Genomic DNA, 15,011 nt, shown 5'->3' on the forward strand with positions numbered 1-15,011 from the left:
CGCGGACGACACAACAGTGTCAGCATACAGGGAGGAGGTCCAGAGGCTTGCAGCCTGGTGCTCAGCGAATAACCTCCTGCTGAATGCCAGCAAAACCAAGGAGATGGTGATGGACTGGAGGAGGAAGAGAGCTGACCCTTCCCCACTACAGATAGAGGGCGTCTGTGTGGAGAGAGTCTCCTCTTTTAAGTTTCTTGGGGTGCATGTGGCTGATAACCTAACGTGGTCCACCAACACGTCAGCGGTAGTCGGAAAGGCCCAGCAGAGGCTACACTTCCGATGACTGCTAAGGAAATGTGACCTGGATGTGCACCTGCTGCGTTCCTTCTACCATTCCACCATAGAAAGTGTGCTGACATACTGCCTCACTATATGGTACCCAGGTTGCACAGCCAAGTACTCGAAAGCCCTGCAAGGGGTCATTAAATCAGCGCAGCGAATTATTGGCTACCCTCTGACCTCATTGGAAGACATAGCAAATTCGAGAGTGCTAAACAGGGCCAAGAAGATCCTGTCTGACCCATCCCACCCAGGCCATGGCCTCTTCAATCTCCTGCCCTCTGGGAAGCGATACAGGGTATTGGAGAGCAGGACAAACCGGCTTAGAAACACCTTCTATCCATGGGCAATCAGACTTTTGAACACTTAACAGATGCTCACCGACAGCCCAACATTGACCAATGGTGTTTCAAGACCTTACGAGTCTGATCCAAAACCCAATGGATGATGTCTTGGTGGCTGCGTCCATTATTTGCTACAGTCTACGCTGCACATGCACCATGCAGAAACAGGATGCTGGAGTCATTCCCACTTGCAAATTGAGTTAACTTGTTTCACTTCGAGAGTCGTTCAATAAGAATGATTAATTCGTTGTCTGATGTCAGACAGAAGTGTCAACTCGTTACACTCTGTTTCCATCGTCAGTCTGACATTACGTCCAATCTAACCAATTTCTTTGGGGAGAGTGGTTCGATTTCCTCTGGCCAATCACTAGAGAACAACTTATCCACTAAGGTCATTTTAACTCCATCCTAAAGCTTAGCCATGCTAATATATCTGTTTTGGAGGTCTTTTAAGAATGGAACAGAGTGAAGTAATAGCAAATTACGATGTTGGGTGATATTGAGAAAACATGTCGCACAGCAGAATAGCAGCGCCTATCTCATCTATAGCGCTCGCCATTGTTGTACTACTCCTTGGTTCTGACACACCACCTGACAACAGCATAGCAACTGTGTTAGTCCCGCCCACTCACTGCGCTGATTGGCTAATTGAGTTCCACTGCGGTGGTCATTGGTTGTTTTTGATTTTAACCGAGAAACTGCTGTTTCATGTCACAGTGCCAGACGACTGGAACCCTACATCACTACTGTTAGGGTGCTTTCAGACCTAAAGTGTGTTTGCTTTGGTCTGAATCAGGGACTAATTTGGTTACAAAGTTGCATAATTGCCTAGAGTTGTTTCGTGTTCTCACGGCAGCATTTACAAGCGACCAGATCAAATGCCTTGAGTGAGAAAGCTGCTCTTGATTGGTCAGAATTTTCATGTGAGAAAAATCCAGGAAGTAAACAAAACGTTGAAGAAGAGTACACTTGCAAGATAAATGTGACACTTTTAATGTCACAATGGAGGGACAACTACGCAGGTTGATTTTAGCGCTGCTCATCGTGGATTATATTGCTCTCATTGTTCATTTTAGTCAAACCACACAGTTTGAAAACGAGGCGCGGCTCCAACTAGAAAACAATGTTTTGATGCAATGGATGTGCTGAATGTGCATATTAAGGCAGTACAGGGGACATTAATAATCCTCCAGGACTGTAACATGCTCATGTTTAACCCAAACAAGGTCGAGGTCAGAACCACAAGTGAACTGCACCTGAGTTCATTTGTAACCGGACTGAGACCACCTCTTCAAAGAGGTCTCGGTCCAGTTGTTTTGGTGCGCACCCGAGTGCAATTGCTGTGTTCACACCTGCCCGAACAAACCACACCTAGGGGGCAAAGAAATCTGAGTTCGACTGAACCGAACCAAACAGGGCAGGAGTGAAAGCACCCTTAGTTAGCAGTCCTCAGACAGTACTGGGCACAGTCAGGACTTAAAAGTTAACCGTCATCGATAAAAAGGATGGCATGTTAATATATGCTTCTTTAATAAGGAAATAAAAGGAAAACTGTAACAGTTTGCTGAAGTCAAATTATGTTCTTCAAATGTGGGTCAGTAACAAAAGCTAAAACACACTTTATGTAATTGTCCTGTGCACAAGTGAGGAAACTGTTGTGTGTTCCTACTACAAACACAATGTGTGTGAATGAGTTTTGTCCTTGCCTCCATCACACGTGTGTGCCTCAAGGACTTTCTCCTCTCACACTGTAGCCATATGACTCAGTTGAAGGAACTCTGATTAAAGCCACTGCTGAGTGAGCGCTTATTGCCCAACTCTATTAAGATCATTCATCATTGCAGGGCTCAGCAGATCCACTCACACACTGACCACTCACTCATTTCCTGCTGGCTCATGGATCAGGTATGTTGCCGCAAGTATCACTCCATTTAAGGATGCATTCTTGTGTGCAATAAAAGTAAGTTATAAAACTGAGTGCCACATTAGTGTTGCATTTGAAAAAAAGGAGGATAAGGAGGAAATAAATCTGACCCTCTTGCACAATAAAGTTATGCAACTCCAGCTGACCAGTGTGTGTAAGCTCTGCTGTGTGTTTCCCTTTCTTTCATTAATAACAAAAAGTATATTCACTATTACTTGATATTCTCAGGGTGATTTAATAGCTTTCAATGCTGTTGTGTTGGCAGCAGATTTTAAATGCTGGCTTGACTGACGCATGCACAGCAGAGACAGAGCCAGCATGGAGCCCTGTGTAAAAGCAACAACATACCTGTTTTCAGCAGCAGATCACTGTGTGTCAGAGCATGTGAAACTCCCCCGTTGTGCTGTAGCCTCGGTGTGTCTCTCTCTGGGGTAAAATCCGCTACTTTCCGCTGCATGTTATGCGGGTTACATGCGGGAGATCCTGTTTATTCCGCGCCTGGCTGCAGCAGAGTTAACGCCGTGGGCACATCCCCGCCTCTGTCACAACCCGTGTGGATGTCAACACGCGTCCGTCCGGTTACTGGACATCCGATATTGGGCTCCCTGCATGTGCTGCTGCGCCTGTTAGCCTGCTGCTGTGCCCACCACCACCACTGAGGGGAGACCACTGAGGTTGTTGTTAATTGCGTCGGAACTGAACTGGGACACCGCAAGGCATGATGGACCGGTTAAAGCTGCATCGCACTGGCGACGCAAATGGACCCTGAGATCCAGTCAGCTGTGATGCAGTCACGATGGTGCTGGAGGGGTCTGATCCGAGACGCACAGGGTGGACATGTATTAGGACTGTTATATATTAGTGTGGAGAAGAAGGCAAAGTGTTCAGGGTCACATTGGGTCCATAGAGACAAGTAAATTATGAAAGAGTTTCACATCTGTAGTTCTCTAGATCTATCTTTAGTTTATTTTGTACAGTTGTTTATGTCACCATGCTATGGAAGCATAATGCATTCACTTTAGGGGAAATAAATAGATAAAATTAAATTAAATTAAATGTAAAGAAAAAAAATATTTTTTTGCCGTTTTTTTTTTTTGACTCATCATTATTATTTTTTTATTTTATTTTATTGTATTATTTTATCTGATTCTATCTAATTCTGAGAAAACATAAACATTTATTTCTGTCTGCAAATACAAATAAGAACATCATGTATTAATCTACAAATTCATGTCAATAAAGTCACACCCTCTCACAGAAAATGTCAGATACTTAAATACTGTAGCACAGTGCAAAACATTACAATAAAGTAATTTAATATAACTTAAACACTTCTGCTGTCCGGAGAAGGTTTGGGCTGAAGCTACAGCCTGTAACACCTACCCTTTTAACAGCATATCATATTTAGCAATCAACAACAACAAAAACAACAACAAAAAAAGGAAAAAAAACAACAACTTTTTTTCTGAATTAACAAGATTATTTCATTACTCAGAATTGTGAAGGTCACTGTTGAAATGTAATGGGTTACAGATCACTAGTTACCAGGGGTGTAAATATAGACAGTGCGGGCAGTGCGGTTGCACTGGGGCCCGTGGGGTGGAGGGGCCCGTTGCCACCTTGAATATATACCTATGACTGAAGAGGAATGATTAAAAAAGAGAATGTTTTCCTAATAAAGGGTAAACTCTACCTAATTTGAAAAAAAGCTTGAAAACCACGACTGGCTGATTAGCTATTTGTGTTTTTTTTNCTGAAGAGGAATGATTAAAAAAGAGAATGTTTTCCTAATAAAGGGTAAACTCTACCTAATTTGAAAAAAAGCTTGAAAACCACGACTGGCTGATTAGCTATTTGTGTTTTTTTTAATTTTTATTTAATTTTTTTTAAAATTTTATTTACTTTATTAATGCCCCTGAGGGGAAATTCAATTTTTTCACTCCGTTGTCATTAACACACAGGTCTGAAAGACACACACATGCACAAACAGGACCTATACATGCACAAACTGGAGAGATGTCAGAGTGAGGGGACTGCCTTGGTCAGGTGCCCCGAGCAGTTGGGGGGTTCAGTGCCTTGCTCAAGGGCACCCCGGCAGTGCCCAGGAGGTGAACTGGCAACTCTCCAGCCACCAGTCCATGCTCCGTATTTGATCCGGACGGGGACTTGAGCCGGCGACCCTCCGGTTCCCAACCCGAGTCCCTATGGAATGAGCTACTGCCGCCCCCAGTTAGTGAGCAGGTGAATAGGTGTACCTAATAAAGTGGCCGGTGAGTGTATTTCCTTCTCAAAGAAATGTGTGATTCAAGTAAAATATTTAAATTCCCATTCCTGACATATGTCTCACGTCCTGTTGCTTCTATGGCAACAGCCAATAAGCTTCAGCACAGACTCGACATCAACATGCTTTAAACTCTGTGATCACTTTAATTGCCTTATCAGAGCAGCTGCATGTTTCACTGACATGTGTTTTACTTTCCTAGGTGCGAGATTGTGTGTCCTTATTTGAATTCCAGCCAGCACTCGTGTCTTCATGTCTCACAGCATTAATCATGACAGCCGCCTGTTGTGCTGATCAGGCAGAATCAGATGACCTTCAGCTTTTCAGCATACTGTAAATTTCACTGCAGACATGATGCACAACTGTCCACACTGAACAAGAAGCATTTCCTTTTGACAACATTTGTACACAATAGCTGCAGCATCCGGTTCTTAATCTGTTCCTTCGACGCTCAATTAATCCGTCCCTCGCCAACCCATTTCGTCTGCAAACGTCTTTACATGAGTCATAAATTTGATAAAACCCACGATATGGTTCTGCTTCACGCCAGCTTTAATTTTAATAGCAGTCATTTGCTCTGGTGTTGTAGGTCTATATATCAGTTCAGAACTAAACTCTGCGATTAATCCTCAGCATATGGTTCAGCTGTTGTGACAGTCCCGCCATGTGTGATTGATGTTGTCTTGCAGGCAGCGGTGACAACATTTGACAGATGCTTCCAGGATTTAAAGCCTCATCTTTAAACTTAATGTGCACTATAGTCAGGCTTCTGCTTGGTTGTTGCTCGTCGTGGTGGACGCCACCCCTTGGTGTCCTGATGTTTGAGAAAAAAATGCAGCAAATGTACCTTTTTGGATGCTCCTGTGGAAGATTAAACATGAGGAATTGCCCTCTACGGTGCCCTGAAAATTGGCAAAAACAGCTGCCCTTCATGCTTAAAACTTTTCTGCATGCTGGTGCCCTTTAAATTTGTTGCATCCCTGCCCCTCAGACAACCTGTGTCCACCGCTAGTGATTCATCACAGAAAGTTAAAGCATGGGGATTTGCACTGTTGTTATGTAAATACAGCATTTGATTTCAAAATCTGGCTCGAGAGGTTCAAGTCCAGAACGCCCTGTCTCAGCCTCAAAGCCAACTCATTAAGGTCCCTTCACAGGTGCTGTCTCTCTGCCTGATTAGACCTTCCTAAGATTCCTCACACAACTCCACCAAGCATCAAAACTGAGCAGCAGAGGCCTAATCAACCACAGCAAGTGAAAACACCTGTGTGTGTAGCTGTGCCAGCTCCTCCAAAGTTCAAACTTAGTGTGGTTGCAATGTTAGGTGCTTCAAGTGGACATATATGCGGGACTGAATTAAAACAGATTACACAAACTAGTTTTACAGAAAGATTAGGTTTATAAAACTCAGTAACTGCCAAGTGTAACTGTTGAAAACAGCAGGTTGTGGTTTAACAATGAGATTCTGAGGCCTCGTCCACACATACTGTGTTTTAGGTCACTGAAAACGAGCCTTTTGTAAAACTCAAGCCGAGGTTGTTGCTGCAGGAAGCCTTCCGTTACTGGCTGTTCAAACATTTCTTGAAGAGGGAAAACCTCCAGCTAAGACCTCTTTCATGTGCCATGCATGATGAATTCCTAGTTAGGATCCCTTTTTGGGGGTGCCCAGTAGCTCGCCTGGTAGAGTGGGCACCCCACATACCAAGGCCATGTCCTTGCTGCAGTGGCTGTAGGCTCAACTTTGACCTGTGGCCCTTTGCTGCATGTCGCTCTTCTTCCCTCACATTCATCCTGTCCTATCAAATAAAGGCATAAAAATAGAAATATACATTTTATGTTCGTTGTTCAGGAGGTTTTTAGAGGGAGCTATCGCAGAGGTCTTTTCCTCTCCAAAACAAATAGACCAGAAGTCTCATTTATGAGCCTGGTCTCACTCTGAAGTCACCAAAATCAGTTGCTTGGGTGGTGACTTGCAGTGGCAGAAACCAATGAAAAAAGGCCTCCTTTAACATCAGCATGATACGCAGCCAGTTGCTGATTTAGTTTAACGGCGCCTGGCGGCATCAGGGGGAAACGCGTTAGGACAAGGATGAAAGTTAAGGTGGCGAAAGTGTGACTGGGGCAGGTGGGACTGGTGGTGAATGGGTCCAACAAACACAGACTTTCACCCCAGAGAACGGTGTTTGTGTCCTGTAAGATTCTAAAGCCAAACCCTGTTCGTTTTTCGTCAACTTAGCCACGTGTTTTTGTTGCCTAAACCCAACAATGTGTGTTAGCTGTTGAAGGAAAAAAAAAATGCATTGTTGTACTGATGTAGTGCATTTATTTTGAAAGAAACTGTATGTAAACATTACATTTCCTGTTGAAATGGAAGTGTATGTTGAAAGACGAGAACTTGACACGGTGTCCCAGAACATCAACACCCAACATACCCAGGGTACCTTTCACATCGTATGTGGATTTATAAAACAGTGCATAGCATACTAAAAATGTAGGTATGACAAAAGCCAAAAACGGCAAAATATTTAATATTTTGCCGTTTTCTACAATCAGGCTTCCACCTCACCATCTGTGTCACCAATTTCCCGTCCAAATGTCCGTAAGCATGGGTCAAAGTTTCTCCCATCAAAGCTGCTTTTATGGATCACAACCTTTGTGTGGGAAGTGGCGTATGCCTCTTTCAGGTCTCATTTTGTGTAGTAAAGCAGATTCACGTTACAAATGAATGTTTTTTTGATGCTCTTGTCACAGAGAGGCTGCTAACCACGGGTCCATGTCATTGGTCCGACAGCCCATTGGTCCGACATCCCATTAGTCCGATGGCCCGTGGTGCTGAACGGCTCCCAGCAGGCGTATTTCTACCTTGATGGTGCGCCGCGGCCAGCTCTGGGTCAGCTGGGAAAGGCTTGAGGCATGGTCGGAACAATGGGATATCGGACCAATGGGCAGTTCCCCTAACCACAGTGGCCAACGTGAAAATGCAAATGCCTCTTTCTAGAGCCAGTGTTTGGTTTGTCCTTTCTGGCCTCCTGTAGAAACATGGTGCTGCAACATGGCGATCTCGTTGGACAAGGACCTGCTCCCAGTATAGATATTAACATGAAGAACATGAAAACATACTTATGTTCAATTTTTGCCAATATATCCCCCTAAATCCTACACACTGGACCTTTAATGGTGCAACTGGGTTTAGTAAAACATTAGCTAGGCTTTATAAATAACTTTAGCGGGTCTAGGAATAGCTGGTGTAACCCAATCCTGGACCTTCATGGATATTAGGTTACAGTGAATATAGACATTCAAACACATAAACCAGGTCATGTCAACAAGTTGAATTTTTTGAGAGGGTTAAGGGTAAATTAAACTCTGTGCTCCTTGTCTCTCTTAATCACAAACAGAACCATCAGAGTGTCCATGTGACTGCGTGCTGTTTGCCATCAGGTCAAGAAGTCTGCATTTGACCCATCTTGTTGTCAGAACCTGCTAGAATCACTCCTTTGATCCTTTTCTCAAACTCCTCAAAACACCTAACTAACCAGCTCGTTCCGCACCCGTCACAACACAGCCTCCTTGACCCCAATCAGTCACGAGTCAGGCAAGCTCTCTTAACTCTCAGGATTTCAAAAAGGACTCAACACTTCTTATGCTGCCTGCCTTTTCATGTCCCTCATCCTTCTTGACCCGTCTCTACTGTGTCTGGCACAGTCAGCCACCAGTTACTCCCTGGCACCACTGCAGACTGTGAGATCTGAGAGTTTAACTGCATATGCCGTCTTTCTACCTGGCTGACTGCTTCTATCGGATTTCACTGCTGGGATCCCTCTCAAGTACGTGCAGTCCTTGGCTCCCTCCTGTACATGCTTTCCAAGTAGTGAAGTGATGTTCTCTCCTCTGTTCTATGTCTCAGGCTGACACATCTTACTTCTAGACTATTTGACATTTGCTTCACCCTGAAGACACATGAGACGTCTGAGACTGAGGGGGAGATGTACCTGAAACATCAAATGAAATTATGATTTACCCAAAGACTCAAGGACTACTCAAAGTCTTATTTTTCTTCCCAAAAACAACAAGAGGAAACACTTATGTCTCCTTTAACACAGTGAAGATACTTGTTATTTATTCATTTGTTTTTACCTTTGTAGTGGATAAGGACTTTCAAAACTAGTTTAATCCCGCACTCATGGTGTCGGAATAATCGAAAAAATTATACCTTCTGTGGTGGTCACGACAACAAGTTTACAGTTGGTAAACAATGGAGGAGAAACTGTTGGTAGCAGTTGGTGGATACCCAGAGCTATACGGCCTGATGATAGACAGCAGGTTGTCAAACTGCCCCCAAGTCATCCAATATGCCTGGAAATGGTCTTCATTGAGGAGAATGCTCTCTGTGTGATCAGGGCCTTAGTATCAGGATTTTGTGGTTTGCAAACCAATCGGCAACCTCCAGGGCTGAAAAATGAAGCCAACGCTGAAGCGCCGAAAATTGCAGTTCCTCTATTGGCCACTTGAGGCTGGCTCCAAGAGCAAGTCAATCCCCACAGACCCCAATGTTAAAATGCCCAACTTTACAGCAGAAATAAACATTTTTACAGCCTGGTTTAAAACGGTTTTAGTCTCTAGCTAATTTCAGCATCAACGTACTTCTGCTTCTTTTGCTCATTCACATGACTGTGTATTGATGTTTAATGGATTTTAATCTATGTCATACTGTCTCTGTTTGTAGTGAGAGTGTATTGCGTGTGTGCACATGATTTGAGTGACTCGTTCACATACAGACAGCCTGTTTTATTAATTGCACTTTGTTTTTGTAGGTTCATAATTTGTCTTTTTGTCATTTCACTTGCAGAAGCAGCAGAACATCCTTGGATTGTAATATTGCTGTTTTAAATCTGAGTGTTTGGGTTTGAATTTTAATAAATCTTATAACAATAAAACTGCTGCTTTATAGTAATTCTTAGCATCTTTTAAAAATAAATCTTGTACAATTGCACTTGAAGCCACATGTGCTGATCTAAAGATTATAATCAGGCTTGGGGAACGTGGGTGTGTCTTTTTACCAGAGATGTGTCGTGTTTTGCTTGTATAAGATTTTGTGGTTAGAAGTTTTGCAGTAGTAGCCTGTAGTTTCAAAGTGAGTGCCCAAGCAACTACATAAAAACTAAGGTGGCTGTATTTACAAACTTGTGACTGCACAGCCCTGAGAACTTGTGCTTTGTCTTGGGAGTCTAACTGGTGAAACCTTTGTCCCACTTTCATAAGATCTCAGTGCTCTGCCTCCCTGGACTCAATGATTGCTTTGTCTCTGCCAGTTGATGACTGACTATCAGGATGCCTGTCATCTGGCAAACTTAGGTGCTTTTAATTAGCAGCGCTTTGACCGAGTCCTCTGCTGCACCCCATGACAGGGATTAACTCAAACTCTGACAACAAAACAAAGGCAAGAAAATAACTGGGCTTTAGGGGGACATGGGTTCTTTTAAAAGAAGGTGTTGTGCCAAAAAGGAAAGAGGTGCTTGATTTGGGTTGACTCTAAAGCTGCCAAAATAAATTTTAGACAAAAAGAAGGCAAACAAAACACACAACACACCCTCTCAGCCGCAGAGCAAGTGACCATGTGCTCCAGCAGACTGAGGCTTTTGAAGACTAAGCTCAGCTGAAGGTGATGCCTCCTGACGAGTAGGAGATGCCCACAGCTGAGCTCATTTACAACGGCTCCTTCTCAAAACTGAGATTTACCAGTTTTTATTCCTGTAAAAATCTGTTTTTAAAGCAATTACAGTCACTTTAGCAGGTAGAGATCACCAAATAAAGCTTATTCATATTCGTCACAGGAATGTTAAATATGTAGCATACATAGAAAATTAGATATTTATGTGCTTAATTGGTTGTGAGTAATTGTTTATTTGTTTGTTTCATCGCAAATAACCCAAAATATAAGGACTTCCAGAACACAATGTCGGTGAGACCCGGTTTAAAGAGTGATTGTCAGACTGTGTCTGACTGTGTGACATCACAGGGTGGTACTTCATTCCACACGTTCTCAGAAGATCAGAGAGGTAAAAGCACATGTGGTCCCAGGAAATGAGGAAAATGCTGCACTGAGTTCTGCACATTTTCATTTTAGAGCCCCAGTGTTCTTGAGTGATTATGTCAGTGGAAAGCAATTTGAGTGAAGACGCCCCTGACAATGGCTTCACTGTAAAGAAAAAAAAAGTTAAACTGGCTTCTCTTTAGCCTGTTTTCTTCTGCTGCTGCTGGTGAAAGAATCCTTTCTTTCTTTCTTTCTTTCTTTCTTTCTTTCTTTCTGTGAACTAAACATGTTCGGTCCTTCTGTGACAACAGCAGCATGGCCCACTTCACTCCACCCAGCTGCAGCAGCAAACAAACCCATACTCATGTGTCTTGGTACCTGTAACCGATGACATTTTGGACATATATTATTTCCATGTTGGTCTGTGCACGCTGAGTGATACTGACAAAGTAACATATCTTTAGCACTTCTAAGGGACAAGTATCATGTATGTGTTAATTTCAATCGATTAATCCCATGATGCTTCTGGCTTTAAGTCTGGTCACTTAATTAATTCCATTACAAGAGAATGAGGCTCTCCGTATGAAATAAGAAAGCTGACCAATTCTCAGAGCAACATAAGCTGTGGAGAGACAAGCAGGCTATTGTTAAAAGGATTTGGCTTCTTCAGAGCCTTTTTTTTCTCTCCTTGCGCCAAAACCAAGGCTGGAAAATCGAGGACTTTGTCACCAAAATAGTTCACAAAGTGGGTGAATTAGAGATTATGAGCGAAAAAGAGGAAAGAGCAGAGTTAAGTTCCTCAAATAGAAAGGCTTAGGGTTTTAATCTGAGGGCTGAACCACTTTGAAACATGTGGGATTGGGATTTTATGAACAAAGTACCACTCAGGGACAATTTTACAGATCAAAACTGAATCTTTTCTGTGCTCTTTATTGAGGTGACTGATGAGCAGTTATGTTAGTGCGACACCACTGCCCTCTGCAGGATATATCAACAACAAACCTGTGTTTTCCTTATTTTATTGACCAGAAAAAAAGGGTTCAACATCTTTAAAGGAAGCATAATAACATGTAAAAACTGCTTCCATTTAATTATCCCAAGTCCTTCAATAATTAATTTTCATTTTCTGTCTTGTAACGCATGCACACATACGTCCAACAAAATGCCACAAAACAGGAGACAGAAAATCATATCAGTGCTCAAATTTCCAATTCTCCATCATGTCATGCTACATTATGTCCTATGTACCAGCTGGAGCACAGGGAGATTCAAGGAGAATCACTGATACAGAGCTGTAATTGCTTGCTTCATTAATTTCATTTAGAAAATGTAACCACCGAAATCAAGAGAGGCCTTTGTAGATTTCCCAGTTGGGATCAGCTTCATTAGACAAAGTGGATCTCTGGGGGAATTTTAAATAAAAGTGTCGTGAGCGAGGCCACCGAGGCTCTGAGGATGATATTCCTATTAGTTCCTATGAGCTGCAACTTCTACACCTGCTTACCTGTATTTCATGTATGACACACACAGCTTGCAATCTCCACTACTGGGAGGAGCCATTTTGATTGTCACCTAGCCTCCCCACTCCTCCCTCCTTCAGCTCTACCGCAGTGCGGCTCGTCCTGCCAGATCCTCACAAGGTTAACGCTGCTTCAGGGCCTCAAAGTCACAGAGAGGCCTGACGGGTGAATGTACAAACCAAACATCGGAGGTTTTAGTCTAATCCACTGGCGCAGACCTCATCTCCCACACTTGATTGTTTAATTTGGTTTTAATCTTGTCCATGCACTGTAAGGCTCAGTCTCAATACACCCCTGACACTTCCACTTGGCCCTCAGGGGAGACCGGGGGCGAGTGTTGCGTGAATCAGAAGCAAGGCAAAACCATGACACTCGTCTGTTGTGGGGTCTGTGATGATCCCTCTCTGTCTGCCAAAGACAAACTGATCCAAATAGTTCAAGAGGTTTTTGAGTCATGATATCAAAACCAAAAAACAAACAAATTAGAAATTTTTCTCGGGTTCCGTTCGGATTCGGCCCACTTGACATGCTGCTGTGTTGTGCTATGGCCTGTTCAAGTGCTGGACTGTGTTATTTATATAACAGTACCTGAATGCAACACAGGCCAATAGTTACATTCCAGGCAGGAGGTGGTAAATACCTATGTCAGGTAACAAACTGCGTTGGGCTCAGGTCGGGTTTGGACTTAAAAATCAGAAATTCTGTCAGGGTCAGGCCGGGCTCAGTTATAACTGTCGCAGACTCGGGTCGGGTTTGGTCAGGAAAATGCGACCAGAGCTGTGCTCTAGCGACACCAACTCCAGACTGATACAGAGAATAAAACAGAATGTTGTGCTCATGTCATCAGGATGGTCTTACCAGGCTGAAGTGTTAGGACTAGAGGCATACTCCAAACTCAGTGTTATGAGAAATCATCGGGAAGATGGCTGCACAAGCAACAAAAGAAACTAAAATGTATTTTAATTGTTAATTTTTTTTTTAAAAAAATGATGATAACCATTGCATTATTTTGGTTTAATGTCCTATTCTTTACAACAACCATAACAAAAAAGTTGCCCGCACACCAATGTCTGGGTAGCTAACTAGCTGGCTAGCTGATGTAAGATTGTTATTATTGATCTGTGTACGACATTTCAGCCAGCCTCTAGTGACCAATCAGGGAACTGCAGTTTTTGGCACTTGAATGTTGGCTTCATTTTTCAGCCTGGGAGGTTGCCGCTTGGTGCAGACTGACAGGGTCGGAGCACAGGTTGTTAACGTTACCCTACAGAGCATCATTGCTAGCCTAATGATGACACACTATTCTTTTTATTTGATGACTTGTTTGATCGATAGTGTGGAACTTGAGTGCTCGTGCTTTTCTATCTCCATCATCAATAGCAAATGTTATTGTGCTTACACCATTATTGCCACAGTCACATCTGTTTATGTAAGCGCCATCAACGACTACTGATGGTGTATCAGGGTCTTGAAGGTTTGATGCATTTCCAAGGGAAAATTTCAACTACCACCCCTTCACTCTGGGTACTCGAAAACAAGGGGAAGGGGTAAAAATAAGAAATGGGATTGGGCCTAAATCCGTTTTTTCAAAGTAAAAGGTCAGAAATGATCTTTGAAGTTATATCGATCTCTGGCAGTTGTTAGCCAGTTTTTGATGAACGAGTCGACCTTTCCTCACACAGAAATCTCATTTACTGTACCTAACATAAGGGAATATTTACTGTATATTATTAGACTTTGCAAAACAGTCATTTGTCATCATAAAGGCCTAATGCCTTTGCAGTGACTGACTTTTTTCCCCCGCACTCATTATAAAGTTAATAGAATAGAATATATCTTTACCGTCCACCAGGGTGGAAATTTGTCTTCAAGAACATAAAAAGCAGACAGTAAAGCAAACACTGAGACAAGGTCGTATTACATGTTCAAACTCAGAATGTCAGAGTCTGTTGTCTAAATCTTACCCAATCTTAACTTTTACAACAAGCAAATGATAAATGCATTATGAAATCCATGGGAGAGAGAAAGAAAGTACGAAGACACAAAGACTGTCACGTAGCAGTTCAAGGAGGACCCAAATGCAGACGAACAGGCCAGTTGAGGTTTTAACAAAAATCTTTAATATAGCCGATAAAAAATATCCAGATGCAGCAGGTACTGTAACTGAAAGTCCAAATGGAAGCAGAACAAAAAATAAACTGAAAACCAACCGGGCAAAATATAATAAACTCAGGTAAAAAAATCCAAACACAAGTATCAGGCAGCATACGGAGCATGGACGACATCAAGAACACAGGGATGAAGACAGACGAACTGACAAGGAACAAAAGGAAACACACAGGTATATATACAGTTGCAGTCAAAATGATTCAACCCCCACTGCATATTAGGCTTACTGGCAAAATGTACAGTTTTTCAGCTGTTTGCAATAAAAGTAGACAAGAACAGTTGAAATAGTTTAATAAAACTAATATTACCATGGTTTTTATCCAAATTCAACACAAAATGCTACTTTTAACCACTACTGCAGTCTCAAAATTATTCAACCCCCTGTTTCAAGCACACCTGGTGCAACTAATCAAGGGCTTCATTTGTTCAGGTGTGCTTGAGATAGAACACATAAATACCT

At 42.6% G+C, this 15,011-nt stretch overlaps 1 protein-coding gene across 2 annotated transcripts in view; it reads right to left on the reverse strand.

The window, feature by feature from the left end:
• Positions 1–3,559, reverse strand: part of rassf8b (Ras association domain family member 8b) — a 35,375-nt gene extending 31,816 nt beyond the window's left edge. For both annotated transcript variants that reach the window (XM_050036643.1, XM_050036642.1), the window contains exon 1: positions 2,896–3,559. The gene's annotated coding sequence lies outside the window, so the exon portion shown is untranslated. The remainder of the gene's footprint in view (positions 1–2,895) is intronic.
• Positions 3,560–15,011: the final 11,452 nt, after the last annotated feature.

This window comes from Epinephelus moara, chromosome 23, assembly GCF_006386435.1.
Source record: "Epinephelus moara isolate mb chromosome 23, YSFRI_EMoa_1.0, whole genome shotgun sequence".
Taxonomy (NCBI): domain Eukaryota; kingdom Metazoa; phylum Chordata; class Actinopteri; order Perciformes; family Serranidae; genus Epinephelus; species Epinephelus moara.